This window comes from Chiloscyllium punctatum, chromosome 3, assembly GCF_047496795.1.
Source record: "Chiloscyllium punctatum isolate Juve2018m chromosome 3, sChiPun1.3, whole genome shotgun sequence".
Classification (NCBI taxonomy): domain Eukaryota; kingdom Metazoa; phylum Chordata; class Chondrichthyes; order Orectolobiformes; family Hemiscylliidae; genus Chiloscyllium; species Chiloscyllium punctatum.
Window position 1 is genome coordinate 26,074,848 of NC_092741.1, and position 5,000 is coordinate 26,079,847.

A 5,000-nucleotide genomic window follows, 5' to 3' on the forward strand; every position below is an offset into this window, starting at 1 on the left:
AGGGCAGAATGGCCAACTCCTGCACCTATTGTCTATTGCCCTCCTTTCCTGACTGCCAGCCGCAGACAGCGTGCAGCCCCAATCCCTTTCTTTCCCTCTTTCTTGCTGATTTTGGCAGCGCTCCGCTCTCCTCCCCTCCCTGTCTCCTGCCTGCAGCGGCAGCAAAAATAACCTGTCGCTGCATTGCGTGCGTGGCCCAACACGAGTGCAGAGGGGTGACTTGAGCAGCCCCTGCTGACGGAAAATGCCTACTGCACCTGGTATTCCCAGGCGGTCTCCCATCCAAGTACTAACCAGGCCTGAGTCTGCTTAGCTTCCGAGATCAGACGAGATCGGGCGTTTTCAGACTAGTATGGCCGTAGGCGCTGGCCCCTGCCTTTTCTCCCCACTTCAAGGCGTGCTGGCCAGCCACATTTTCTTTGCTGCTCTTTCTCTTGATCCCCTTTGTTTTTTTTTTCTCTCTTTTCTCTTTGCTCTTCCTCCTCCGTGCGTGCTTCCCTCCCTCCCTCCCTCCCTCCAGCTAGCCCTTGCCCACCAGGCTCCTGTCGTCTCCCACATCCCCACACAGGCCGACTGCAAGACCTCCCCCTGCTTCATAGGGCTGCAGCCTGCATTCTCTCATCCTTCCACACTCCTCCACGCCTCCATTTCGGAATGGCAGGCAGTGACCTGTGGGGTACCGCAGGGATCAGTACTGGGACCGCAGCTTTTTACAATATATGTTCATAATATAGAAGATGCTATTAGCAATAACATTAGCAAATTTGCTGATGATACTGAGCTGGGTGGCAGGGTGAAATGTGATGAGGATGTTAGGAGATTACCGGGTGACCTGGACAAGTTAGGTGAGTGGTCAGATGCATGGCAGATGCACTTTAATGTGGATAAATGGATGCTTATCCACTTTGGTGGCAAGAACACGAAGGCAGATTACTACCTAAATGGAATCAATTTCGGTCAAGGGACAGTACCGAGAGATCTGGGGGTTCTTGTACACCACTCAATGAAGGTAAGCATGCAGGTACAGCAGGTAGTGAAGAAGGCTAATAGCATGCTGGCCTTCATAACAAGAGGGATCGAGTACAGAAGCAAAGAGGTTCTTCTGCAGGTGTACAGGGCCCTGGTGAGACCACACCTGGAGTACTGTGTGCAGTTCTGGTCTCCAAATTTGAGGAGAGACATTCCGGCTATTGAGGGAGTGCAGCGTAGGTTGACGAGGTCAATTCCTGGAATGGCGGGATTACCTTACACTGAAAGACTGGAGCGACTGGGCTCGTGTACCCTTGAGTTTAGAAGACTGAGAGGGGATCTGGTTGAGACATATAAGATTATCAAAGGATTGGACACTCTGGCGGCAGGAAACGTGAGTGCCGAAACAGAGGACACAGCTTAAAAATACGGGGTAGACCGTTTAGGACAGAGATGAGGAGAAACGTCTTCACCCAGAGAGTGGTGGCTGTGTGGAATGCTCTGCCCCAGAGGGCAGTGGAGGCCCAGTCTCTGGATTCATTGAAGAAAGAGTTGGACAGAGCTCTCAAGGATAGTGGAATCAAGGCTTATGGAGATAAGGCAGGAACAGGATACTGATTAAGGATGATCAGCCATGATCATATTGAATGGTGGTGCAGGCTCCAAGGGCAGAATGGCCAACTCCTGCACCTATTGTCTATTGCCCTCCTTTCCTGACTGCCAGCCGCAGACAGCGTGCAGCCCCAATCCCTTTCTTTCCCTCTTTCTTGCTGATTTTGGCAGCGCTCCGCTCTCCTCCCCTCCCTGTCTCCTGCCTGCAGCGGCAGCAAAAATAACCTGTCGCTGCATTGCGTGCGTGGCCCAACACGAGTGCAGAGGGGTGACTTGAGCAGCCCCTGCTGGCGGAAAAAGCCTACTGCACCTGGTATTCCCAGGCGGTCTCCCATCCAAGTACTAACCTGGCCTGAGTCTGCTTAGCTTCCGAGATCAGACGAGATCGGGCGTTTTCAGACTAGTATGGCCGTAGGCGCTGGCCCCTTCCTTTTCTCCCCACTTCAAGGCGTGCTGGCCAGCCACATTTTCTTTGCTGCTCTTTCTCTTGATCCCCTTTGTTTTTTTTTTCTCTCTTTTCTCTTTGCTCTTCCTCCTCCGTGCGTGCTTCCCTCCCTCCCTCCCTCCCTCCAGCTAGCCCTTGCCCACCAGGCTCCTGTCGTCTCCCACATCCCCACACAGGCCAACTGCAAGACCTCCCCCTGCTTCATAGGGCTGCAGCCTGCATTCTCTCATCCTTCCACACTCCTCCACGCCTCCATTTCGGAATGGCAGGCAGTGACCAGTGCGGTACCGCAGGGATCAGTACTGGGACCGCAGCTTTTTACAATATATGTTCATGATATAGAAGATGCTATTAGCAATAACATTAGCAAATTTGCTGATGATACTGAGCTGGGTGGCAGGGTGAAATGTGATGAGGATGTTAGGAGATTACCGGGTGACCTGGACAAGTTAGGTGAGTGGTCAGATGCATGGCAGATGCACTTTAATGTGGATAAATGGATGCTTATCCACTTTGGTGGCAAGAACACGAAGGCAGATTACTACCTAAATGGAATCAATTTCGGTCAAGGGACAGTACCGAGAGATCTGGGGGTTCTTGTACACCACTCAATGAAGGTAAGCATGCAGGTACAGCAGGTAGTGAAGAAGGCTAATAGCATGCTGGCCTTCATAACAAGAGGGATCGAGTACAGAAGCAAAGAGGTTCTTCTGCAGGTGTACAGGGCCCTGGTGAGACCACACCTGGAGTACTGTGTGCAGTTCTGGTCTCCAAATTTGAGGAGAGACATTCCGGCTATTGAGGGAGTGCAGCGTAGGTTGACGAGGTCAATTCCTGGAATGGCGGGATTACCTTACACTGAAAGACTGGAGCGACTGGGCTCGTGTACCCTTGAGTTTAGAAGACTGAGAGGGGATCTGGTTGAGACATATAAGATTATCAAAGGATTGGACACTCTGGCGGCAGGAAACGTGAGTGCCGAAACAGAGGACACAGCTTAAAAATACGGGGTAGACCGTTTAGGACAGAGATGAGGAGAAACGTCTTCACCCAGAGAGTGGTGGCTGTGTGGAATGCTCTGCCCCAGAGGGCAGTGGAGGCCCAGTCTCTGGATTCATTGAAGAAAGAGTTGGACAGAGCTCTCAAGGATAGTGGAATCAAGGCTTATGGAGATAAGGCAGGAACAGGATACTGATTAAGGATGATCAGCCATGATCATATTGAATGGTGGTGCAGGCTCCAAGGGCAGAATGGCCAACTCCTGCACCTATTGTCTATTGCCCTCCTTTCCTGACTGCCAGCCGCAGACAGCGTGCAGCCCCAATCCCTTTCTTTCCCTCTTTCTTGCTGATTTTGGCAGCGCTCCGCTCTCCTCCCCTCCCTGTCTCCTGCCTGCAGCGGCAGCAAAAATAACCTGTCGCTGCATTGCGTGCGTGGCCCAACACGAGTGCAGAGGGGTGACTTGAGCAGCCCCTGCTGGCGGAAAAAGCCTACTGCATCTGGTATTCCCAGGCAGTCTCCCATCCAAGTACTAACCAGGCCTGAGTCTGCTTAGCTACCGAGATCAGACGAGATCGGGCGTTTTCAGACTAGTACGGCCGTAGGCGCTGGCCCCTGCCTTTTCTCCCCACTTCAAGGCGTGCTGGCCAGCCACATTTTCTTTGCTGCTCTTTCTCTTGATCCCCTTTGTTTTTTTTTTCTCTCTTTTCTCTTTGCTCTTCCTCCTCCGTGCGTGCTTCCCTCCCTCCCTCCCTCCCTCCAGCTAGCCCTTGCCCACCAGGCTCCTGTCGTCTCCCACATCCCCACACAGGCCGACTGCAAGACCTCCCCCTGCTTCATAGGGCTGCAGCCTGCATTCTCTCATCCTTCCACACTCCTCCACGCCTCCATTTCGGAATGGCAGGCAGTGACCAGTGGGGTACCGCAGGGATCAGTACTGGGACCGCAGCTTTTTACAATATATGTTCATGATATAGAAGATGCTATTAGCAATAACATTAGCAAATTTGCTGATGATACTGAGCTGGGTGGCAGGGTGAAATGTGATGAGGATGTTAGGAGATTACCGGGTGACCTGGACAAGTTAGGTGAGTGGTCAGATGCATGGCAGATGCACTTTAATGTGGATAAATGGATGCTTATCCACTTTGGTGGCAAGAACACGAAGGCAGATTACTACCTAAATGGAATCAATTTCGGTCAAGGGACAGTACCGAGAGATCTGGGGGTTCTTGTACACCACTCAATGAAGGTAAGCATGCAGGTACAGCAGGTAGTGAAGAAGGCTAATAGCATGCTGGCCTTCATAACAAGAGGGATCGAGTACAGAAGCAAAGAGGTTCTTCTGCAGGTGTACAGGGCCCTGGTGAGACCACACCTGGAGTACTGTGTGCAGTTCTGGTCTCCAAATTTGAGGAGAGACATTCCGGCTATTGAGGGAGTGCAGCGTAGGTTGACGAGGTCAATTCCTGGAATGGCGGGATTACCTTACACTGAAAGACTGGAGCGACTGGGCTCGTGTACCCTTGAGTTTAGAAGACTGAGAGGGGATCTGGTTGAGACATATAAGATTATCAAAGGATTGGACACTCTGGCGGCAGGAAACGTGAGTGCCGAAACAGAGGACACAGCTTAAAAATACGGGGTAGACCGTTTAGGACAGAGATGAGGAGAAACGTCTTCACCCAGAGAGTGGTGGCTGTGTGGAATGCTCTGCCCCAGAGGGCAGTGGAGGCCCAGTCTCTGGATTCATTGAAGAAAGAGTTGGACAGAGCTCTCAAGGATAGTGGAATCAAGGCTTATGGAGATAAGGCAGGAACAGGATACTGATTAAGGATGATCAGCCATGATCATATTGAATGGTGGTGCAGGCTCCAAGGGCAGAATGGCCAACTCCTGCACCTATTGTCTATTGCCCTCCTTTCCTGACTGCCAGCCGCAGACAGCGTGCAGCCCCAATCCCTTTCTTTCCCTC

The 5,000-nt window shown here is 51.9% G+C and overlaps 3 non-coding genes across 3 annotated transcripts; all 3 read right to left on the reverse strand.

Annotated features, from left to right (window-relative positions):
- Positions 1-245: 245 nt before the first annotated feature.
- On the reverse strand, positions 246-364 carry LOC140475723 (5S ribosomal RNA). The gene has a single exon (XR_011960214.1). It is a non-coding gene; the product is annotated as a 5S ribosomal RNA (ribosomal RNA).
- A 1,515-nt stretch (positions 365-1,879) lies between these two features.
- LOC140475849 (5S ribosomal RNA) lies at positions 1,880-1,998 on the reverse strand. The gene has a single exon (XR_011960334.1). It is a non-coding gene; the product is annotated as a 5S ribosomal RNA (ribosomal RNA).
- Positions 1,999-3,513: 1,515 nt separating this feature from the next.
- LOC140471225 (5S ribosomal RNA) lies at positions 3,514-3,632 on the reverse strand. Its single transcript, XR_011956924.1, has one exon. It is a non-coding gene; the product is annotated as a 5S ribosomal RNA (ribosomal RNA).
- Positions 3,633-5,000: the final 1,368 nt, after the last annotated feature.